The sequence below is a fragment of the Arachis ipaensis genome, chromosome B01 (genome assembly GCF_000816755.2).
Source record: "Arachis ipaensis cultivar K30076 chromosome B01, Araip1.1, whole genome shotgun sequence".
NCBI lineage: Eukaryota > Viridiplantae > Streptophyta > Magnoliopsida > Fabales > Fabaceae > Arachis > Arachis ipaensis.
Window position 1 is genome coordinate 75,553,713 of NC_029785.2, and position 26,141 is coordinate 75,579,853.

Here is a 26,141-nt window from a genome sequence, read left to right on the forward strand (position 1 = left end):
TTAAATACTAAACTAGTAGCCTAGGTTTACAAAAAATGAGTAAACTATGATGGATGATGCAGAGATCCACTTCTGGGGCCCACTTGGTGTGTGCTGGGCTGAGACTTAAGTAATTCACGTGCAGAGGCCATTTGTGGAGTTGAACGCCAGTTTTTATGCCAGTTTGGGCGTTCAACTCCAGCTTTTGATCCTTTTCTGGCGCTGGACGCCAGAATTGGGCAGAGAACTGGCGTTGAACGCCAGTTTACGTCGTCTATCCTTGTGCAAAGTATGGACTATTATATATTGCTGGAAAGCCCTGGATGTGTACTTTCCAACGCAATTGGAAGCATGCCATTTCGAGGTCTGCAGCTCCAGAAAATTCACTTTGAGTGCAGGGAGGTCAGAATCTAACAGCATCAGCAGTCCTTTTTCAGCCTGAATCAGATTTTTGCTCAGCTCCTTCAATTTCAGTCAGAAAAGTACCTGAAATTACAGAAAAACACACAACTCATAGTAAAGTCCAGAAATATGAATTTTTTCCTAAAACTAATGAAAATAGACTAAAAACTAACTAAAACATACTCAAAACTATATGAAATTAACCCCAAAAAGCGTATAAAATATCCGCTCATCAATAATCTACAGCTAACAGTATATATAAGAAACCACTAGAGTTTGGAAATGGACCCATGAAGTCAATAGCCCAGACATAAAAAATTTCACAGAATAGCATAAGCTGTTGGGGCATCTCATCCCTCTTGGATATATTCCAAACCTTTGTCAGGGGGGACAAGATTTACAGAAGGCAATAGCATCTTTAAAAAGAGTGGGCCACCAGAATCCACAGTCTAAAATTTTCTAGCTGTTCTTTGAGGGCCAAAATGTCCACCACTCTCAGAAAAGTGACAAGCCTCTAAAATTGACTGGAATTCTGATTAGGGCACACACCTTCTAATTATCTGGTCAGCACCATACCTCCATAAATATGGGTCATCCCATATATAATATTTGGACTCGCTTTTCAGCTTGTCCCTTTTATGCTTAGTAAAATTAGGAGGGAAGGTATGACTAACTAGATAATTAGCTATAGGTGCATACCAAGGAACTATTTCAGATATTGTGTGCAAGCTATCAAATGGAAAAGCATCATTGATAGGAGTGGAATCATCCTTAATGTGCTCAAGGCGACTCAAGTGGTCCGCCACTAAATTCTGGGAACCACTCCTATCCTTAATTTCTAAATCAAATTCTTGCAGCAGTAATATCCAACGTATTAACCTTGGTTTGGACTCTTTTTTTGGTAATAAATATTTTAGAGCTGTATGGTCTGAGTACACTACCACCTTAGTACCTAGTAAATAGGCTCGGAATTTATCCAGAGCAAAAACAATAGCCAGAAGCTCTTTTTCAATGGTAGTATAATTAGACTGAGCAGCGTCTAATGTCTTAGAAGCATAAGCAATTATGAAAGGGTCCTTACCTTCACGCTGAGCCAGCGCCGCTCCTACTGCATGGTTGGAGGCATCACACATAATCTCAAATGGCTGGCTCCAATCTGGTCCTCTCACAATCGGAGCTTGAGTCAAGGCGATCTTCAGCTTATCAAACGCATTCATGCAGTCCTCACCCAGCTCGAACTCAACATCCTTCTGCAGCAGTCTGGATAAAGGCAATGCTACCTTACTGAAGTCTTTGATAAATCTCTGGTAAAAATCTGCATGACCAAGGAACGAACAGACTTCTCTCACGGAGGAGGGATAAGGTAAACTAGAAATGACATCTACCTTTTTGCTGGATCTACAGAAATACCAGTATTAGAAACAACATGTCCTAGAACAATGCCTTGTTTTAGCATAAAATAAAATTTTTCAAAAATTAATACAAGGTTTGAACTAACACACCTATCTAATACTCTAGCTAAACTATCCAAGCAAAGGTTGAAAGAATCATCATACACACTAAAGTCGTCCATGAAATCTTCCATACAGCTCTCAATAAGATCTTAGAAAATACTCATCATGCACCTTTGGAAAGTAGCCAGTGTATTACATAAGCCAAAAGGCATCCTCTTGTATGCATATGTTCCAAAGAGACATGTAAAAGTAGTTTTCTCCTGATCTTCAAGAGCTATATGAATTTGAAAATAGCCTGTGTAACCATCTAAAAAGCAGTAGTGTGATTTACCTGACAGGCGATCAAGCATTTGATCAATGAATGGCAGTGGGAAGTGATCCTTGTGAGTAGCTTGGTTGAGGCGCCTATAATCAATGCAAACTCTCCAGGCGTTCTGCACTCTAGTTGTCAGGAGCTCTCCATGCTCATTCTTTATTGTTGTGACTCCAGACTTCTTGGACACTACTTGTACTGGGCTGACCCATTCACTATCCGAGATTGGATAGATGATGTTAGCTTCAAGCAACCTGGTCACTTCCTTCTTGACAACTTCTAAGATGGTGGGGTTCAGTCTTCTTTGGGGTTGATGGACAGGCCTTGCTCCTTCTTCTAAAAATATTCGGTGCTCACAAACTTGAGGGCTGATGCCTACTATATCCGCCAAGCTCCACCCAATAGCTTTCTTGTGTCTTCTCAGTACACTAAGCAACTGCTCCTCCTATTGGGAAGTAAGTTCCCTTGCGATGATAACTGGGAGCTTTTGATTATCCTCAAGGTAAGCATACTTGAGGTTGGGTGGAAGGGGTTTCAGCTCCATTTTCTGCTCATGGATAGGCACTGGATCATCTGGAGCTGGTGATAGTGGCAAGGTGTCTTCATCTTGTTTAGGGGGCTTCCCCACACTTAGACCTTGCTCCATGTGCATCTCTTCTACTTCCTCTTGGTGAACTGCAGCTACAGTCTCATCAATGATGTCGCACTGGAAGATGGAATGATCTTCCAGAGGGTGCTTCATAGCTTCGTCCAGGTTGAAGCTCACTGCTCTGCCATCTATCTCAAAAGAGTAAGTTCCTAAGAAGGCATCTAATTTGAACTTTGAAGTCTTCAGGAATGGCCTTCCAAGCAGGATGGATGATGGTCTTCCTGAGTCATTAGGGAGCATCTCCAAGATATAAAAGTCAATAGAAAATGTGAGCCCCTTAATGGTCACCAGCATGTCCTCAGCAATTCCTACCACCGAGATGATGCTTTTATCTGCCAAAACAAAACGTGCTGGTGACCTTTTTAAGGGAGGAAGCCTCAAACCATCATATACAGACAGTGGCATAATGCTAACACATGCGCCTAAATCACACATGCAGTCGAAAAATTGTACACCCCCAATGGTACATGTAACCATGCATGGCCCCGATCCCCACACTTTTCTGGTATGGCACCCATTAAAGCAGATATAGAGCTACCTAAGGGAATGGTTTCTAAATCCTGTATTCTATTCTTATGCATGCATAAATCCTTTAGAAACTTCGCATATTTAGGCACCTGGCTAATAGCATCAAAAAGGGGAATACCTTTTTGAAGATCTCTACCGTCTTTGGGTCGAGCTCCATCTGCTTTCCGGACTTTCTAGCAAGGTGTGGAAAGGGGATAGGGATGGCGTCTCTTGTAGCTTCAGCTTCCATTGGTGCGCTATTCTCTAGTTGAGCTACTTCTTTTTCAACCATGTCTTGTACTTCATCCTCCTCTTCAGCATCCTCTACCTCAACAATATCTTCAACTTGAGTGTCCTCCTTTAAGCTTGGCTCCTCATGACTCCTCTCTTGCAGTATGGTTCCGGACCTCAAAGTGATGGCATTGATACCACCTTTGGGGTTGGGTAAAGGTTGAGAAGGAATTGCACTGGAGCTTGAAGGTTAGTTATTGGGGGTAGATAATGATTCCATCCGGGAGACGAGAGCTTGTAAAGTAGCATTCAGACTATTTATGGTAGAGGTAAGTGTATTCTGAATGTCTTGTTGTCCTTGCGCAAGAGAGTGAAGCATCTCATCATTAGAAGAAGAAGGGGGGTAAGTGATTTGTGGGGCTTGCTGTTGGTTGTTCTGAGGCGCTTGGGACTGCCTTTGGTGAGGTGCTCTGTAAGGCTGGTTTTGGTTCTGCTGTTGGTAAGGAGGATTCTGCTGTCTGTTGTTGTTGTTATTCCACCTCTGATTTCCACTGTTGTCTCTGCCTCCTCGATTGTAGTTGTCCCTCCATCCCTAGTTGGAATTATCTCTTCACCCTTGGTTGGAATTATCTTGTCAACCTTGATTGTAGCTTCCACCCTGGTTATAATTGCCGCCTTGTTGATAGTATCCTCGATTCGGGTGGTCTTAGAAATTATGAGTAGCTGTCAAGGTGTTGTCTTTTTGTTGGAGCTATAGACACTCATCAGTGTAATGAGTATAACAGGCACATATCCCACACACTCTCTGAGGAACCAACTGTTGACACTGTTGTTATGGGGGAGGCTGAGGTTGTTGTTGATTCAGATGTAGCTGCTTCAGTATGTTGGTCATCTCTCTCATAGTCTGTGTGAGGGCAGCAGTCTCATTACTGGAGGAAACCTCCACAATAGTCTTGGGATGGTTGTTCCTATGCTTGACATTCCGGGTAGACTCTACTAGATCGGTGATCAGTTGCCAAGCTTCTGTCGCCGTCTTATACTTCTTCAGAGAACCATTACTTGCAACATCTAATGTAGTCTTATCCTGAGGCTTCATGCCTTGAGTGAAGTAGCTGATTGGTGCACGAAATTGTGATCATCAATGGCGCCATCAATATGGTACACTCAATTGTAATCTCAACTTTTTATCACAACTTCGCACAACTAACCAGCAAGTGCACTGGGTCATCCAAGTAATAAACCTTACGCGAGTAAGGGTCGATCCCACGGAGATTGTTGGTATGAAGCAAGCTATGGTCATCTTGTAAATCTCAGTCAGGCGGATATAGAATGGGTATGGAGTTTTCGAATATTAATAATAAAATAGGGATAGAGATACTTATGTAAATCCTTGGTGAGAATTTCAGATAAATGCATGGAGATGCTTTCGTCCCTCTAAACCTCTGCTTTCCTGCTGTCTTCATCCAATCAGTCTTACTCCTTTCTATGGCTGGCTTTATGTAAGGACATCACAATTGGCAATGGCTACTTTTGATCCTCTCTGAAAAATGGTCCGATGCGCTGTCACTTCATGGCTAATCGTCTGGAGGCATCACCCTTGTCAATGGCTGCATCCCATCCTCTTGTGAAAATGGTCCAAATGCTCTGTCACAGCACGACTAATCATCTGAGGTTCTCGATCATATTGGAATAGGATTCACCCTCCTTTTGCGTCTGTCACTACGCTCAGCACTCGCGAGTTTGAAGTTCGTCACAGTCATTCAATCCCAGAGTCCTACTCGGAATACCACAGACAAGGTTTAGACTTTCTGGACTCTCATGAATGCCGCCATCAATCTAGCTTACACCACGAAGATCCTGATTAAGAGATCCAAGAGATACTCATTCAATCTAAGGTAAAACGGAAGTGGTTGTCAGGCACGCGTTCATAGGGAATGATGATGATTGTCACGTTCATCACATTCAGGTTGAAGTGCGAATGAATATCTTAGAAGCGGATTAAGATGAATTGAATAGAAAAACAGTAGTACTTTGCATTAATCTTTGAGGAACAGCAGAGCTCCACACCTTAATCTATGGAGTGTAGAAACTCTACCGTTTGAAAATACATAAGTGAAAGGTTCAGGCATGGCCGAATGGCCAGCCCCCATGATCTAAGAACTAGGCGTCCAAAGATGTCTAATACAATAGTAAAAAGTCCTATTTATAATAAACTAGCTACTAGGGTTTACAAAAGTAAGTAATTGATGCATAAATCCACTTCCGGGGCCCACTTGGTGTGTGCTTGGGCTAAGCTTGAATGTTACACGTGCAGAGGCTCTTTCTGGAGTTGAACGCCAGGTTGTAACGTATTTCTGGCGTTCAACTCTGGTTTGTGACTTGTTTCTGGCGTTTAACTCCAGACAGCAGCGTAGAACTGGCGTTCAACGCCCTTTTAAGTCATTTAAACTCGTTCAAAGTATGGACTATTATACATTTCTGGAAAGCCCTGGATGTCTACTTTCTAACGCAATTAGAAGCGCGCCATTTTGAGTTCTGTAGCTCCAGAAAATCCACTTTGAGGGCAGGGAGGTCAGAATCCAACAGCATCAGCAGTCCTTCTTCAACCTCTGAATCTGATTTTTGCTCAAGTCCCTCAATTTCAGCCAGAAAATACCTGAAATCACAGAAAAACACACAAAATCATAGTAAAGTCCAGAAATATGAATTTAACATAAAAAACTAATGAAAACATCCCTAAAAGTAACTAGATTCTACTAAAAACATACTAGAAACAATGCCAAAAAGCGTATAAATTATCCGCTCATCACAAGACCAAACTTAAATTGTTGCTTGTCCCCAAGCAACATTGGGTGAACCTTTTCAGATTGTGACTCAGCTTTGCTAAAGTCCCCAATTAGAGGAGTCCAGGGTTCTTAAGCACACTCTTTTTTTTTTTGCTTTGGACCTTGACTTTAACCGCTCAGTCTCAAGTTTTCACTTGACACCTACACGCCATAAGCACATGGTTAGGGATAGCTTGGTTTAGCCGCTTAGGCCAGGATTTTATTCCTTTAGGCCCTCCTATCCACTGATGCTCAAAGCCTTGGGATCCTTTTTATTACCCTTACCTTTTGGTTTTAAGGGCTATTGGCTTTTTGCTCTTGCCTCTTGGTTTTAAGAGCTCTGGCTTTTTCTGCTTGCTTTTTCTTTTTCTTTCTATTTTTTTTTCTATTTTTTTCGCTATTTTTTTTTCTGCAAGCTTTGTTCTTTGCTGCTTTTTCTTACTTCAAGAATCATTTTTTATGATTTTTCAGATTATCAAATAACATGTCTCCTTGTCATCATTCTTTCAAGAGCCAACATATTTAACATTCTTAAACAACAACTTCAAAAGACATATGTACTGTTCAAGCATTCATTCAGAAAACAAGAAGCATTGTCACCACATCAATATAATTAAACTAAGTTCAAGGATAAATTCGAAACTCATGTACTTCTTGTTCTTTTGAATTAAAACATTTTTCATTTAAGAGAGGTGATGGATTCATAGGACATTCATAACTTTAAGACATAGTTACTAACTACTAATGATCATGTATTGAAGACACAAACATAGATAAGCACTTAACATAGAAAACGAAAAACAGAGAATGAGAACAAGGAATGAGTCCACCTTAGTGATCGTGGCGTTTCCTTCTTGAGGAACCAATGATGTCCTTGAGCTCTTCTATGTCTCTTCCTTGTCTTTGTTGCTCCTCCCTCATTGCTTTTTGATCTTCTCTAATTTCATGAAGGATGATGGAGTGCTCTTGATGTTCCACCCTTAATTGTCCCATGTTGGAACTTAATTCTCCTAGGGAGGTGTTGATTTGCTCCCAATAGTTTTGTGGAGGAAAATGCATTTGAGGCATCTCCGGAATCTCATGGTGATGAGCTTCATGCGTCTCTTGAGATCCATGAATGGGCTCTCTTGCTTGCATCATCCTTTTCTTAGTGATGGGCTTCTCTTCCTCAATGGGAATGTCCCCTTCTATGAAAGCTCCAGCTGAGTAACATAGATGGCAAATAAGATGAGGAAAAGCTAGGGAGATGACTTCATGAACTTCTACTTCCTCTCCAATCATGATGCTATGAAACATGATGGCCCGATCCACAGTAACTTCAGATCGGTTGCTAGTGGGGATGATGGAGTGTTGGATGAACTCCAACCATCCTCTAGCCACAGGCTTGAGGTCCAGTCTTCTTAATTGAACCGGCTTGCTTTTGGAGTCAATCTTCTATTGAGCTCCTTCCACACATATGTCCATGAGGACTTGGTCCAACCTTTGATTAAAGTTGACCCTTCTAGTGTAGGGGCGTGCATCTCCTTGCATCATAGGCAAGTTAAACGCCAACCTCACATTTTCCGGACTAAAATCTAAGTATTTCCCCCGAACCATGGTGAGATAATTCTTTGGGTCTGGGTTCTTACTTTGATCATGGTTCCTAGTGATCCATGCATTAGCATAGAACTCTTGAACCATTAGGATGTCGACTTGTTGGATGGGTTTTGTTAGAACTTCCCAACCTCTTCTTTGGATTTCATGTCGGATCTCCGGATACTCATTCTTCTTGAGCTTGAAAGGGACCTCAGGGATCACCTTCTTGGCCACAACATCATAGAAGTGGTCTTGATGAGCTTTGGAGATGAATCTTTCCATCTCCCATGACTCGGAGGTGGAAGCTTTTGTCTTCCCTTTCCCTTTTCTAGAGGATTCTCCGGTCTTAGGTGCCATCAATGGTAATGGAAAAACAAAAAGCTTATGCTTTTAGCACACCAAACTTAGAATGTTGCTCGCCCTCGAGCAAGAAAAGAAAGAATAGATGAAGAAGAAGAAGAAAATATGGAGGAGAGGGGGGGTGGTGTATTCGGCCAACAAGAGAAGAGAGGGTTGTGTTGTGTGAAAATAAGGAAGAATGGAGGGCTATATATAGGGAAGGGAGGGGGGGTAAGGTTCGGCCATAAGGGTGGGTTTGGGTGGGAAATTGATTTTGAATTTTGAAGGTAGGTGGAGTTTATGAGGTAGGTTTATGGGGAAGAGTGGATGGATGTGAGTGGTGAAGTGGTGATAGGGAAGAGAGATTGAGGTGATTGGTGAAGAGTTTTGGGGAAGAGTGTTTATGGGATTGTGTGAAAGAGGGGTGAGAAGAAGTGAGTAGAGGTAGGTGGGGATCCTGTGGGGTCTACAGATCCTGAGGTGATCCTGTGGGGTCCACAGATCCTGAGGTGTTCAAGGATTTACAATCTTGCACCAAATTAGGCATGCAAAATGCCCTTGTACACAACTTTGGGCGTTCAGCGCCAGATTAGTGCTTGTTTTGGGCGTTGAACGCCCATTTGTTGCCCATTTCTGGCGTTGAACGCTAGAACCATGCTTGTTCTGGGCGTTCAGCGCCAGCTCTTCTCCAGGGTGCAATTCTGGCATTCAAACACCCAGATGCTGCCCATTTTGGGCGTTCAGCGCCAGAACCATGCTCTGTTCTGGCGTTGAACGCCAGCCAGATGCATCTTACTGGCGTTTAAACGCCAATAAGGTCTTCCTCCAGGGTGTGATTTTTCTTCTATTGTTTTTTATTCCGTTTTCAATTTTTTTATTTATTTTGTGACTCCACATGATCATGAACCTAATAAAATATGAAAAACAATAAAAATAGAAATTAGATAAAAATTTGGGTTACCTCCCAACAAGCGCTTCTTTAATGTCAATAGCTTGACAGTGGGCTCTCATGGAGCCTCACAGAAGTTCAGAGCATTGTTGAGACTCTACAACACCAAACTTAGAGTTTGGATATGGGAGTTCAACACCAAACTTAGAGTTTGGTTGTGGCCTCCCAAAACCAAACTTAGAGTTTGACTGTGGGGGCTCTGGTTGACTCTGCAATGAGAGAAGCTTACTGTGCTTCCTCTCCATGGGTACAGAGAGAGATCCTTGAGTTTTAAACACAAGGTTGTCCTTGTTTAATTGAAGGATCAATTCTCCTCTGTCCACATCAATCACAGCTCTTGCTGTGGCTAGGAAGGGTCTTCCAAGGATGATGAATTCATCCTCATCCTTCCCAGTATCAAGGACTATGAAATCAGCAAGGATGTAAAGGCCTTCAACCTTTACTAACACGTCCTCTACTTGTCCATAAGCCTGTTTTCTTGAATTGTCTACCATCTCTAATGAGATTTTAGTGGCTTGCACCCCATAAATTCCCAGTTTCTCTATTACAGAGAGGGGCATGAGGTTTATCCCTGAACCAAGGTCACACAGAGCCTTTTCAAAAATCATGTTGCCTATGGTACAAGGTATTACGAACTTTCCAGGATCCTGTTTCTTCTGAGGCAATGTCAGTTGATCCAGATCACTTAGTTCATTGGTGAACAAGGGAGGTTCATCTTCCCAAGTCTCAATACCACATAATTTGGCATTCAGCTTCATGATTGCACCAAGAAACTTGGCAGCTTGCTCTTCAGTAACATCCTCATTCTCTTCAGAAGAGGAATACTCATCAGAGCTCCTGAATGGCATAAGGAGGTTCAATGGAATCTCTATGGTCTCTAGATGAGTCTTAGATTCCTTTGGTTCCTCAGAGGCAAGCTCCTTATTGATCACTGGACGTCCCAGGAGGTCTTCCTCCTTGGGATTCACGTCCTCTCCTTCCTTCACAAGTTCGGCCATGGTGATTAATTCAATGGCCTTGCACTCCCCTTTTGGATTTTCTTCTGTATTGCTTGGGAGAGTACTAGGAGGGATTTCAGTGATCCTTTTACTCAGCTGGCTCACTTGTGCCTCCAAATTTCTAATGGATGACCTTGTTTCATTCATGAAACTCACAGTGGCCTTAGATAGATCAAAGACTAAGTTTGCTAAATTAGAGGTATTTTGTTCAGAGTTCTCTATCTGTTGCTGAGTGGATGATGGAAAAGGTTTACTATTGTTAAACCTATTTCTTCCACCATTATTAAAGCCTTGTTGAGGCTTTTGATCCTTCCATGAGAAATTTGGATGATTTCTCTATGATGGGTTATAGGTGTTTCCATAAGGTTCACCCATATAATTTACCTCTGCTATTGCAGGGCTTCCAGGATCATAAGCTTCTTCTTCAGAAGATGCCTCTTGAGTACTGTTGGATGCAGCTTGCATTCCATTCAGACTCTGAGAAATCATATTGACTTGCTGAGTCAATATTTTATTCTGAGCCAATATGGCATTCAGAGTATCAATTTCAAGAACTCCCTTCTTCATAGGCGTCCCATTACTCACAGGTTTCCTCTCAGAAGTGTACATGAACTGGTTATTAGCAACCATGTCAATGAGTTCTTGAGCTTCTGCAGGCGTTTTCTTTAGGTGAATGGATCCACCTGCAGAAGTATCCAATGACATCTTGGCCAATTCAGATAGACCATCATAGAATATATCCAGTATGGTCCATTCTGAAAGCATGTCAGAAGGACACTTTTTGGTCAGTTGCTTGTATCTTTCCCAAGCTTCATAGAGGGATTCACCTTCTTTCTGTCTGAAGATTTGAACATCCACTCTAAGCTTGCTCAGCTTTTGAGGAGGAAAGAACTTAGCTAAGAAAGTCGTGACCAGCTTGTCCCAAGAGTTCAGGCTATCTCTGGGTTGAGAGTCCAACCACACTCTAGCTCTGTCTCTTACAGCAAAAGGGAAAAGCATGAGCCTGTAGACTTCAGGATCTACTCCATTAGTCTTAACAGTATCACATATCTGCAAGAATTCAGTTAAGAACTGAAAAGGATCTTCATATGGAAATCCATGAAACTTGCAGTTCTGCTGCATCAGAGAAACTAATTAAGGTTTCAGCTCAAAGTTGTTTACTCCAATGGCAGGAATGGAGATGCTTCTTCCATGTAAATTGGAATTAGGTGCAGTAAAGTCACCAAGCATTCTCCTTGCATTATTGTTGTTGGGTTCGGCTGCCATCTCCTTTACTTGTTCGAAATTTTCAATAAGGTTGTCTCTGGATTGTTGTAATTTAGCTTCTCTTAGTTTCCTCTTCAGAGTCCTTTCAGGTTCTGGATCAGCTTCAACAAGAATGCCTTTTTCCTTATTCCTGCTCATCAGAAAGAGAAGAGAACAAGAAAAGAAGAGGAATCCTCTATGTCACAGTAAAGAGGTTCCTTATTGTTAGTAGAAGAAGAAAAGGAATAGGGGTGAGGGAGAAGGATTTTCGAAAATTATTTTTGAAAAAGGGTTAGTGATTTTCGAAAATAGTTTTTTGAAAAAAAGGTTAGTAATTTTCAAAAATTAAAATAAAAAATTAAAATAATTAGTTAATTAAAAAGAAATTTTGAAAAAGAGGGAGATATTTTCGAAAATTAGGGAGAGAGGGTTAGTTAGGTAGTTTTGAAAAAGATAAGAAACAAACAAAAAATTAGTTAGTTAGTTGAAACAAATTTGAAAACCAATTTTGAAAAGATAAGAAGATAAGAAGTTAGAAAAGATATTTTAAAATCAAATTTTTGAAAAAGATATGATTTTGAAAAAGATAAGATAAAAAGATATTTTTGAAAAGATATGATTGAAATTAGTTTTGAAAAAGATTTGATTTTTAAAATCACAATTAATGACTTGATTCACAAGAAATCAAAAAATGCAAGATGAGTATGCAATTGACACCAAACTTGAAGTTGACTCAAGACTCAAACAAGAAACACAAAAAATATTTTTGATTTTTATGATTTTATGATTTTTTTTGTATTTTTATTTTATATTTTTTGAAAATCATTTGAAAAAGAAAAACAAGGATTCCAAAATTTTTAATATGAATTCCAGGAATCTTACAATCTTAATCTAAAGCTCCAATCTGAGGGTTAGACATGGCTTAATAGCCAGTCAAGCTTTAGCATGAATATGGGTGTAATTCATTCAATTTTAAGCCAAAACCTCTTTCCAAAAGAATTTAGACATGGTTTTATAGCCAGCATGCTTCAACATGCTTCATGAAACTCTAGAATTCATTCTTAAAAATTCTGAAGAAAAATATATTTTTGAAAACATTTTTATTTAAAAATTTTTTTCGAAAACAAAGGAGAAATTTTTTGAAAGATTTTTGAAAAATTTTTTGAAAATAAAACAAAAAGAAAATTACCTAATCTGAGCAACAAGATGAACCGTCAGTTGTTCAAACTCGAACAATCCCCGGCAACGGCGCCAAAAACTTGGTGCACGAAATTGTGATCATCAATGGCGCCATCAACATGGTACGCTCAATTGTAATCTCAACTTTTTATCACAACTTCGCACAACTAACCAGCAAGTGCACTGGGTCGTCCAAGTAATAAACCTTATGCGAGTAAGGGTCGATCCCACGGAGATTGTTCGTATGAAGCAAGCTATGGTCATCTTGTAAATCTCAGTCAGGAGGATATAGAATGGTTATGGAGTTTTCGAATATTAATAATAAAATAGGGATAGAGATACTTATGTAAATCCTTGGTGAGAATTTCAGATAAATGCATGGAGATGCTTTCGTCCCTCTAAACCTCTGCTTTCCTGCTGTCTTCATCCAATCAGTCTTACTCCTTTCTATGGCTGGCTTTATGTAAGGACATCACAATTGGCAATGGCTACTTTTGATCCTCTCTGGAAAATGGTCCGATGCGTTGTCACTGTATGGCTAATCGTCTGGAGGCATCACCCTTGTCAATGGCTGCATCCCATCCTCTTGTGAAAATGGTCCAAATGCTCTGTCACAGCACGGCTAATCATCTGAGGTTCTCGATCATACAGGAATAGGATTCACCCTCCTTTTGCGTCTGTCACTACGCCCAGCACTCGCGAGTTTGAAGTTCGTCACAGTCATTCAATCCCAGAGTCCTACTCGGAATACCACAGACAAGGTTTAGACTTTCCGGACTCTCATGAATGCCGCCATCAATCTAGCTTACACCACGAAGATCCTGATTAAGAGATCCAAGAGATACTCATTCAATCTAAGGTAGAACGGAAGTGGTTGTCAAGCACGCGTTCATAGGGAATGATGATGATTGTCACGTTCATCACATTCAGGTTGAAGTGCGAATGAATATCTTAGAAGCGGATTAAGATGAATTGAATAGAAAAATAGTAGTACTTTGCATTAATCTTTGAGGAACAGCAGAGCTCCACACCTTAATCTATGGAGTGTAGAAACTCTACCATTTGAATATACATAAGTGAAAGGTTCAGGCATGGCCGAATGGCCAGCCCCCATGATCTAAGAACTAGGCGTCCAAAGATGTCTAATACAATAGTAAAAAGTCCTATTTATAATAAACTAGCTACTAGGGTTTACAGAAGTAAGTAATTGATGCATAAATCCACTTCCGGGGCCCACTTGGTGTGTGCTTGGGCTGAGCTTGAATGTTACACGTGTAGAGGCTCTTTCTGGAGTTGAACGCCAGGTTGTAACGTATTTCTGGCGTTCAACTCTGGTTTGTGACTTGTTTCTGGCGTTTAACTCCAGACAGCAGCGTAGAACTGGCGTTCAACGCCCTTTTACGTCATTTAAACTCGTTCAAAGTATGGACTATTATACATTGCTGGGATGTCTACTTTCCAACGCAATTGGAAGCGCGCCATTTTGAGTTCTGTAGCTCCAGAGAATTTACTTTGAGTGCAGGGAGGTCAGAATCCAACAGCATCCGCAGTCCTTCTTCAACCTCTGAATCTGATTTTTGCTCAAGTCCCTCAATTTCAGCCAGAAAATACCTGAAATCACAGAAAAACACACAAACTCATAGTAAAGTCCAGAAATGTGAATTTAACATAAAAGCTAATGAAAACATCCCTAAAAGTAACTAGATTCTACTAAAAATATACTAAAAACAATGCCAAAAAGCGTATAAATTATCCGCTCATCACTGATCAACACCATCTGATTAATCTTGTGGTGGGGACATGAATCTAGAAGATTCCTGAAGCGCTCCCAATATTCATAAAGGGTCTCTGACTCACCTTGGATAATGCAGGAAATCTCTTTCCTCAGTCTATCTGTAACTTCAGCTGGAAAGTATTTTTCCAGGAACTCCCTTCTGAGCAGATCTCAATTGATAACGACCTCTTCAGGTTGAGTGTAGAACCACTCCCTTGCCTTTCCCTCAAGAGAAAATGGGAAGGCATACAGCCAAATAGTAGTCTCATCTACACCATGACGCCTAGTAGTTGAGCAAGCTGTCTGAAAATCTCTGAGGTGCGTGATAGGCTCTTGAGCAGGTAAGCCATGAAACTTGGGCAGTAAGTTGATTAGCGTAGTCTTCAATTCAAAATCTACAGCCAGATTTGGGTGATGCACTTGATACGTTTGCAGTGTAAAGTCTGGAGCTCCTGCTTCCTGGAGAGTGATCCTTCTAGGCTTTGCCATATTACCTGCACGTAAATCAACAAAATTAGTAGAAGAGGAGCCTGTTTCTTCCTCGGATGGCGCTTCAGATTCACCCTCTGATGAGATTGGGGAATTAGTAGGAACCACTTCACCACCCTCAGAGGCTAACCGATGCCGAGCTCGCCTAATACATGAAATAGTTCTTTCAATTTCAGGATCAAACGCGGCTATGCTCGAGTCAGGTAGTGAACACGTCATTCAATGAAAAAAACATACAGCTCAAGGTAATAAAATAAAATAAAATATACAAATATGAAAAATTAAAAATATTTACACCAACCAATAATTTAGCACACTATTTCAACTCTCCGGCGGAAATTTGTCGATTAAGAAATTATAATAAGAACAGTGTTGTAAGTACAGTTCCTAACCGACTAGAAATCTGCTTATCAATTTAGAAAGGGGTTGTCACAAAATTAGAATAAAATACTGGGAGTAGAATTTCCAGGTCGTCTCCCAACGAGTTGACAAAAGAGTTCTATTTTATTAGTCAGGAATTTTTCGAGAAATTTTAAGAGTTGGAGAACAGAAAAATAAATGATTGTAAATTAAAGCAATGAAAATCAATGAAAGGTTTTATATAATCAGAATAAACAGCCTTGACTGGGAGAAGATTAATTAGAAGTTCTATCCTTGTTGGATTTTCCCAAGTTTAATAATAAGAGGTTGTTAGTTATCCTTTACTGAATAAAGGAAAGTCAAGTAACTAACTAACCAACTCTGAATCCCAAGTCCTAATCCTCTCCTAAGGAAGGATTAGAGTCAGAGACTAGAGAGCCAGCCAACAACTTCCAATCAAAATTAACACTTGAGTATTCCAACTCAAGGGTTTCTTTTTAATCCACTCCCAAGTCAAGTGGGGAGTCTACTCCATTGACATGAATACAACGTTCACAGGCATATAAAGAGAATAAAAAGAAGACATGATAAATTAAATAAAATAATAACTGAAAATTAATTAAGGTAAAAATAGTTCTTTGCATTAATAAATCCCAAAATCATAAACATACGTATCTGAACAGGGTTAATGGGCGATTAAAAATAGTAAAGGAATAAGAAAACAAACTAGAATAATGGAAACTTCATCGGAGGTAGTAACTCTTCTCAATATCCAAATCAAAAGCAAGAAACTCTAAAACTATGAATATGAAGAAACCTAGAGGAAGTAGTAATTTTCTCTCTAAGATTCAAAACTAAAACTAAAAACTTATGCGAATGAGAATGTGTCAATGTGTTGAGTCTCTGCTTGTCCCCTAGCTCTAGTCTATGTCCCTGGGCCGAAAACTGGGTCCAAACTCAGCCCAAAATCGCTCCCAGCATTTTCTGTATTTTCTGCACATGGCGCATGTCACGCGTATGCGTCAGTCACGCGTATGCGTCGATGGTCATCTTCACGTATCACACGTACGCATCAGTCACACGCACGTGGTGCACGAATTGTGAATCACTCTTTTCACAACTCGTACCACTAACCAGCAAGTGCACTGGGTCGTCCAAGTAATACCTTACGTGAGTAAGGGTTGATCCCACGGAGATTGTTGGTTTGAAGCAATCTATGGTTATCTTGTAAATCTTAGTCAGGAAATCAATTATAATTATCAGTATGAATTGCGAAGAATAAAAGAGCATGGGTTAAATACTTGTTCTGCAGTAATGGAGAATATGTTGGAGTTTTGGAGATGCTTTGTCTTGTGAATCTCTGCTTTCTCCCTGACTTCTTCTTCACGCACGCAAGGTTCCTCTTATGGCAAGCTGTGTGTTGGTGGATCACTGTTGTCAATGGCTACCATCCGTCCTCTCAGTGAAAAAGGTCCAGGTGCGCTGTTACCGCACGGCTAATCATCTGTCGGTTCCCACTCATGCTGGAATAGGATCCATTGATCCTTTTGCGTCTGTCACTACGCCCAGCCCTTGTGAGTTTGAAGCTTGTCACAGTCATTCAATCCCTGAATCCTACTCGGAATACCACAGACAAGGTTTAGACTTTTCGGATTCTCAAGAATGCTGCCAATGGATTCTAGCTTATACCACGAAGATTCTGATTAAGGAATCCAAGAGATATTCATTCAATTGAAGGTAGAACGGAGGTAGTTGTCAGGCACACATTCATAGGTTGAGGATAATGATGAGTGTCACGGATCATCACATCCATCATATTGAAGTGCGAATAAACATCTTAGATAGAAACAAGCGTGTTTGAATAGAAAACAGAAATAGTTGCATTAATTCATCGAAACATAGCAGAGCTCCTCACCCCCAACAAAGGAGTTCAGAGACTCATGCCGTCAAAGAGTACAAAGTTCAGATCTAAAATGTCATGAGGTGCGAAATAGACCTCTAAAATTTGTTTACTAAACTAGTAACCTAGGTTTACAGAAAATGACTAAACTATGATAGATGGTGCAGAAATCCACTTCTGGGGCCCACTTGGTGTGTGCTGGGGCTAAGACTTAAGCTTCTCACGTGCCTAGGTTGTTTCTGGAGTTGAACGCCAGGTTGTAACCTGTTTCTGGCGTTCAACTCCCATTTGTAACCTATTTCTGGCGTTTGACGCCAGACTGCAACATGGAACTGGCGTTGAATGCCAGTTTACGTCATTTATCCTTGAGCAAAGTATGGACTATTATATATTTCTGGAAAGCCCTGGATGTCTACTTTCCAGCGCAATTGAGAACGCGCCATTTGGAGTTCTGTAGCTCCAGAAAATCCATTTCGAGTGCAGGGAGGTCAGAATCCAACAGCATCAGCAGTCCTTTTTTAGCCTGAATCAGATTTTTGCTCAGCTCCCTCAATTTCAGCCAGAAAATACCTGAAATTATAGAAAAACACACAAACTCATAGTAAAGTCCAGAATTGTGATTTTTATTTAAAAACTAATAGAAATATAAGAAAAACTAACTAAATTACATTGAAAACATACTAAAAACAGTGCCAAAAAGCGTATAAATTATCCGCTCATCAGCACGCATCACCATGAAAATCTCCAAATTACGCGCACGCGTGAGCCATGCGTGCGCGTCGCTCCTCGCTGGTTGTCTCCTTTATTTCTTGTGCTCCTTCCATTTATGCAAGCTTCCTTTTCATCCTCTAAGCCATTTCTTCCCTATATAGCCTGAAAACACTTAACGCACAGATCACGGCATCGAATGGTATAAAGGGGAATTAAAAGTGCATGATTTAAAGGCTTAGGAAGCAAGTTTTCAACCATAGAACAAAACTGGGAAGGAATTGTAAAACCATGCAGATTGTATGAATAAGTGTGTAAAGACTTGATAAAAAACCACTCAATTGAGTACAAGATAAACCATAAAATAGTGGTTTATCAGTAGCTATAGGATATCCTCTGTTTTGATTAAGATTAATTCACTTCGGAAGGGGGTTTAAATCTGTTGAATTCTTGTGTGAGCCTCGGAAGGGGAATCATGAGCATTATAATTGAGGCTCTATCTCTCACAACTCTCTTGATCAACACCATTCGGGAGGAATTAAGATCTTGAGAGATTGTGTGGCTTATGGATGAGAGACATGCACTTAACCTCTTCTCATGACAATTAGATCAAGGAATTGGCAAGATTGATTGTGATTAGAGAGATTGGATTGCCAAGGAATTGGGATCCAATCAGTTACAATCCACCATAGATCTACTCATATGATTGAGAAAGAAGTTGAGACCCATTTGATTCATGATGGATTATGATATCTCCAATCTCTAATGAATCTTGTTCTCTGTTATTTCTCATTTTGATTGCTTTGAGCTTCATTTATGCTTCTGCCATTTACTTTCAGCACTTTAAATTCCTTGCAATTTACATTCTGTTAAATCAATTTCACTCAATTCACCAACTGTTAGCTTGACTAAACTAATAACCCCACTAAAGTTGCTTGGTCCATCAATCCTCGTGGGATCGACCTCACTCTTGTGAGTTTTACTACTTGATGCGACCCGGTATACTTGCCGGTTAGTTTGTGCGGAATTCAATTTTTTGCCATCATGTTTTTGGCGCCGTTGCTGGGGATTGATTTAGATTAACAATGATTAAGTGGGTGATAAGTCTAGATTAAGCATTTTCTTTGTTTTCGTCATTTAAGTTTGTTTAATTTTCTACTTTCTCTTGATACTAAGGTGTTTGTGTTATTGTCTCACTAAGAAATTCTCATTTGCTAAAGTCCCCAATTAGAGGTGTCCAGGATTCTTAAGCACACTCTTCTTTTGCTTTGGACCTTGACTTTAACCGCTCAGTCTCAAGTTTTCACTTGACACCTTCACGCCACAAGCACATGGTTAGGGACAGCTTGGTTTAGCCGCTTAGGCCAGGATTTCATTCCTTTAGGCCCTCGTATCCACTGATGCTCAAAGCCTTGGATCCTTTTTATTTACCCTTGCCTTTTGGTTTTAAGGGCTATTGGCTTTTTGCTCTTGCCTTTTGGTTTAAAGAGCTTTTGGCTTTTTCTGCTTGTTTTTTCTTCTTTTTTTTTTTCGCAAGCTTTTGTATTCACTGCTTTTTCTTGCTTCAAGAATCATTTTTATGATTTTTCAGATCATCAAATAACATGTTTCCTTTTTCCTTATTCTTCAAGAGCCAACATATTTAACATTCATGAACATCAACTTCAAAAGACATATGCATTGTTCAAGCATTCATTCAGAAAACAAAAAGTATTGTCACCACATCAAAATAATTAAACTAGTTTCAAGGATGAATTTGAAACCATGTACTTCTTGTTCTTTTCGTAATTAAAATATTTTTTTTATTTAAGAACGGTGATGGATTCATAGGATATTCATGACTTTAAGGCATAAACTCTAATTTTTATTTATTATTTAATAAAAATAATATAAATTAGGCATAAAAGAAGACACTTAATAATAAAAGACAGGAAATTAAAGACACAAAAATAAATTACTCTAACTCTAATACTCATATACTCTTAACATAGATAAAAGGTTATCTCAGAGTTAGGACTCAACAACCTTTATTTTGGGAGGTAGATGCCTTTTTAGCCTGTGGAGTGCTTGGCCCTTCAAGAGACAGCTTCTGGTGCTTCAGTTCCTTTATGTCACGCCCTTGCTCTTCTTGTTCTTTAAGCAGTTTGCATAGCATGCTGTTTTGATTTTGCTGTTCTTCCTTCAGTTGATCCACAGCTTCTTGCAACTTGGTGACAGATGCTTCTAGGCGCTCCCAATATTCAATTTGAGGGATTTCCGGGAGGAGCTCCTCTGCTTTTCTCTTGATGGGGTCGTCCTGCACTTGTAGTCCTTCCATAGACTTTTTGGTGATTAGTTGTTCAACTGAGATATACTTATCTACTCCCATTTTTATTCCAGCATCTTTACATAGCAGAGAGACTAAGCTTGGATAAGCCAATTTGGCATCTTTGGAGTTCTTGTTTGTAATTTTGTAGAGTTCACAAGCAATCAGATGATGAACTTCCATTTCTTTTTCTAGCATAATGCAATGAATCATCACTGCTCTTCTGATGGTGACCTCAGAGCAGTTGCTGGTGGGCAGTATAGAGCACCCAATGAAGTCCAGCCAACCTCTGGCAACTGGTTTGAGATCTCCTCTCTTGAGTTGGTTCGGGGCACCCTTTGTGTTGGTTGTCCACTTGGCTCAGGGAGGCATATGTCCTCTAGGATTTTGTCCAATCCCAGGTTTGATCTCATCATTCTCCTATTGAAGGAATCTGGGTCATCCTGCAGTTAAGATTTGAAAAAGATATTGATGATTTGAAAAGATTTTAGAGTGAAAAGAGATAGCTTTGTTTTGAAAAGGATTTGAAAAAGGGCTTATGAATTAAGATACATTTGAATTTTTTGAAATTAGGGTTTTTAGAAATTAGGGTTTGTGACATGTTTGTGCAAGAAATTATGAATTGAAACATAAAAAATGGAAAAAAATTTGAATTGAAAACGAAATTGCCTACTCCCCACATTCCTGGCGTTAAACGCCCAACTACTGCATGTTTTGGGCGTTTAACGCCCAGTTAGTGCTTGGTCTGGGCGTTTAACGCCCAGCTGTTGCTTCTAGCTGGCGTTAAACGCCAGAAACCCCTTTATCACTGGGCGTTTTTCTGAACGCCCAGGATGCTGTCAATCTGACGTTAAACACCCAGAAGCTGCTTCTTTCTGGCATTTAACGCCTAGATGGCTATCATTACTGGCGTTAAACGCCCAGTAGATGCTCCTTTTGGGCGTTTAACGCCCAGTTGTGCCTCTTACTGACGTTTTCTTGCCAGTGAGCTCTTTTTCTCTGTTTTGTGTGTTGAATCCTTCTATAACCCTGTGAACCTCTGCATTTGACTCTTTACCTTATTAACAGTGGACTTTATATAAACAAATAAAATCAAGAATATGGCAAAATAACAGAAAAAGTTTTTCTAATGGCTGGGTTGCCTCCCAGCAAGCGCTTCTTTATTGTCTTTAGCTGGACCTTGCTGAGTTTTTTTTTAATCTAGCCTCAGCCTTGAGCACTCTTGCACAACATTGCCTTCAAGATAGTGTTTGATTCTCTGTCCATTAACAATGAACTTCTTATCAGAATCAATGTCTTGAAGCTCCACATAACCATATGGGGATACACTTGCAATCACATATGGTCCCCTCCACCGGGATTTCAGTTTCCCATGGAATAGCCTGAGCCTAGAGTTAAACAACAGAACCTTTTGTCCTGGTTCAAAGATTCTTGATGACAGCTTTCTGTCATGCCACCTTTTTTATTTCTCCTTATAAAGCTTGGCATTTTCGAAAGCAGTGAGTCTAAATTCCTCTAGCTCATTTAGCTGGAGTAATCTTTTTTCTCCGGCTAATTTGGCATCAAAGTTCAGGAATCTGGTTGCCCAGTAGGCCTTATGTTCCAGTTCCACGGGCAGATGACAGGCCTTACCATACACAAGCTGGTATGGAGAGGTTCCTATAGGAGTCTTGAATGCTGTTCTGTAAGCCCACAGAGCATCATCCAAGTTTCTTGCCCAATCCTTTCTACGGGCACTTACAGTCCGTTCCAGGATTCTCTTTAGTTCTATATTAGAGACTTCAGCTTGCTCATTTGTCTGTGGGTGATATGGAGTGGCCACCTTGTGGCTAATCCCATACCGGACCATGGCAGAGTAAAGCTGTTTGTTGCAGAAGTGAGTGCCCCCATCACTGATTAGTACTCTAGGGACACCAAACCTGCTGAAGATATATTTCTGGAGGAACTTCAGCACTGTCTTAGTATCATTAGTGGGTGTGGCAATGGCCTCTACCCATTTTGATACATAATCGACTGCCACCATAATATAAGTGTTTGAGTATGATGGTGGGAAAGGTCCCATGAAGTCAATTCCCCATACATCAAACAACTCAATCTCCAAGATCCCTTGTTGAGGCATGGCGTAACCATGAGGCAGATTACCAGCTCTTTGGCAGCTGTCACAGTTACGTACAAACTCTTGGGAATCTCTATATAGGGTAAGCCAGTAGAAGCCACATTGGAGGACCTTGGTGGCCATTCGCTCACCTCCGAAATGGCCTCCATATTGTGATCCATGGCAATGCCATAAGATCTTTTGTGCTTCTTCTCTAGGCACATACCTACGGATTATTCCGTCTGCACATCTCTTAAAGAGATAGGGTTCATCTCACAAGTTGTACTTTGCATCAGTAATTAATTTTTTCTTTGTTGCCTGCTGTACTCCTTGGGTATGAACCTTGCAGCTTTATAGTTTGCAAGCAAACCATGGTGTTTCCTGAATGGCGAATAAATGCTCATCCGGAAAGGTTTCAGAGATCTCAAAAGAGGGGGGGACGCCCCTTCTATTGGCTCTATCCGGGACAGATGATCAGCCACTTGGTTCTCTGTCCCTTTTATGTCTCTTATTTCTATATCAAACTCTTGCAGAACCAACACCCATCTTATAAGCCTGGGTTTTGAATCCTGCTTTGTGAGTAGATATTTAAGAGCAGCATGGTCAGTGTACACAATCACTTTTGATCCTACCAAGTATGATCTAAACTTATCAATGGCATAAACCACTGCAAGTAATTCTTTTTTTGTGGTTGTGTAATTTTTCTGGGCATCATTTAAAATACGGCTAGCATAATAAATGACATGCAGAATTTTGTCATGCCTCTGCCCCAGTACTGCACCAATGGCATGGTCACTGGCATCACACATTAGTTCAAATGGTAATTTCCAGTCTGATGCAGAAATAACTAGTGCTGTGACCAGCTTAGCTTTAAGAGTCTCAAATGCTTGCAGACACTTGATGTGCGGAAAACAATCCGACACAAAACTCACCAGCAAGTGCACCGGGTCGCATCAAGTAATAATAACTCACGGGAGTGAGGTCGATCCCACAGGGATTGAAGGATTGAGCAATTTTAGTTTAGTGGTTGATTTAGTCAAGCAAATCAAGATTTGGTTGAGTGATTTGTGATTTGCAGAATTTAGATTGCATGGAAAGTAAAGGGAATGGGTAAATTGCATTGAATTTAAAGAGAACTGAAATTTAAAGTGCTGAATCTTAAAGAACAAGAAATTAAATGGCAGAAACTTAGAACGCAAGAAATGTAAATTGCAGAATCTTAAAGTGCAAGAAATGTAAATGGCTTGAATTGTAAAGGGAATTGGGAATTGGATTTGCAGAAATTAAACAAGGAAAAGTAAAATTGCAACAAGCAGAGAAGTAAAGGATGACTTGAATTGAACCGGATCTTAAAACAGAAATGTAAATGAGCTTGAAAAGCATTAAACAGAGAAAGTAAAATCACTCTAAATTATATGCTCATACAAGGGCTTCAGTGCTTACTAGTCCTCACATATTGGGAGTCTTAGGTCTTAGGATTTTCATCCAAATGGTATCATGGAGATCTCTTTATATGTAGTCACCTTGAAGCAGCTTATAGTTTCTGTGCTTTGGCCTCGACTCTAAGTGTCATGTCTCAAAGCGGCTCTTTAGATAAGCTTTCAATCAATACTCCTAAACCAGTTGGTTTTAAGGTATTAGGTGTTAAAGCACCCCTAAGGATTTACTTGCTCAAGCCTCTTTCTTTGACACAAATCAACCACAAGCATTTACTAGGCTAACAACTCTTTGAGTTTTGTTTCTTCTTTCTTTTTCTGCCTAGTAATTGATGCTCAGAGCCTTGGGCCATGTTCTTTTTGCTTTTGTATTTTCTTTATTTTCTTTTGTTTTGTTTGCTGCTTCTTGGATTAATAGATTTTTGAGAATCTCCACAATACTTCTTTGAACTTCATGTCCTGCCTATGAGCTCCCATGCAAGTTTTCACAAGCATGCAACCTCAATACATAATCATACAACTAGAACCACCACTTCTCCTAATCTTTTGCTTGCCTCAAAATTGTTTGATTCCTCAATCCTTCTTTTCAAAGAACTTTCATTTGATGCATTTTTTTGAAAAATTGAGTGCAAACAAGTTTTGGAGAGTATGATGTTGTAAATGATCAAGCATCTTGCTTATTGAATTTCAAAAAAAAAAACTATACTAAACAGACAGATAATCAAGGAAACAAAACCACTCTCAATCATAGCAGTGTTTGATGTAAGATAATCACTTAACAATACAACCTTTTGGAGTTCGCTTGCTTTACTCCTCATCATCATCATCACTGATCCACACATTCCTCTTTCATCTCTTTGGTTTATGATGCTTAATCCTTCCAAAAACTTGTATGGACCTCTGCAATGATATTGAAAGTTGCTTGTTCTCCAAGCACTTAGAAACAATGATTGGCATGCATGATTTATTTATGGGCTTTTGTACTTACTTTGGTGTGGGAACACCAAACTTAGTACCTTGCCAATGGTTCTTGTTCATCAAACTAACCATGTGTAAAACTCTTTTTTTTCTTTTTCAAAAGTGACAAAACTGAAAACTAAAGAATAGCAAAATAGTTGACTAGTTTATCTAACTGCTTGAAGCTAGCATTATGCAGAAGGTGAGAATATGTTTTATGATGAAATTTTGGTGGAACACCAAACATAGAATCCTTCATTCTCCCTTAGATTGTTTTGGTGTGCAACACCAAACTTAGCTTCTTGCAATATAGATAAAACTAATTAACCTTTTTATTAAAATAGCTATGAAAAGAAAACTACCTCACGTTGGGTTGCCTCCCAACAAAGCGCTTCTTTATTGTCACTAGCTTGACATCCTTCATTCTTTGATCATGGAGGCTGAAAATCATAGTGCCTCAGCTTTTCTCTTCTTACTGTGAACTTTCTTCCAGTCTTCTCTTTGATGATCTCTAGGTGTTCATGTGGAAGGATCCGGTTCACAGTATAGTACTCAGATAATTGTGGAGGCACCTTCATTGGTTGGGTGTTTAATATCACTTTATCCCCTGGTGAAAAGCCTTTAGTGGGGATTTTCTTGTTTTTCCACCCTTTTGGCCTCTTCTTCTTCTCTTCTTTCTTAAGAGATGATTCATGCCTTGGTGGTTCTTTATCTGAAATGTTGAGGTTCTCATCTGGGGGTTTTGGATCTAGTTCCTCCTCGATTTTTTTGGTCTGTTGCACCATCTCTACTTCTTTCAAGCTTGGATGTAGAAGTCTTGGAGTTAACTCATTGAATGCCTCCTTCAAGCTTTGATCCTTGGCCTTATCCTTCATACAATCTTCTTCTTGAGTAGGCTCATGCAGGATTTTAAAAACATGGAATGCTAGGTGCTCATCATGCACTCTTAACAACAATTCTCCTTTTTCAACATCTATCAATGCTCTGCCCGTAGCCAGGAAAGGCCTCCCCAGGATGATGGGAGTGTCTCTTTTGTCTCTTCTTGTGGAACTTCTCTGTTGTGTTCTTCTTGATTGATGGCTTCCTTCTCCCTAGTCTTTTCACTTCCCACTATGATTGCTTTGCACTCCTCCCACTTTGTAGCTTTTCCTTTTTCCTTTGGATTGGAGATTGTATCACTTAGGAGAACATTGGTTGGCCGTTCAGCTTGTTTGGCCAATTGTCCCACTTATCGTTCAAGGCTCTTCATGGTAGCTTCATTTCTCTCTTGCACTTTGACCAAGCTTTGAGTGGACTGAGCAATTGCTTGTATGGCTGCCTCAAGACTTGAAATTCTACTTTCATGATGGTCTATTGGTGGTATGATGGGGGTGGAATGTGGTTGCTAGAAGTTATTTGTAGGGGTAGTGTGGTAGTTTTGGGGGTTAGATGTTGGTACGGAAATGCTATTTTGATGAGTTTGTGGATTGTGG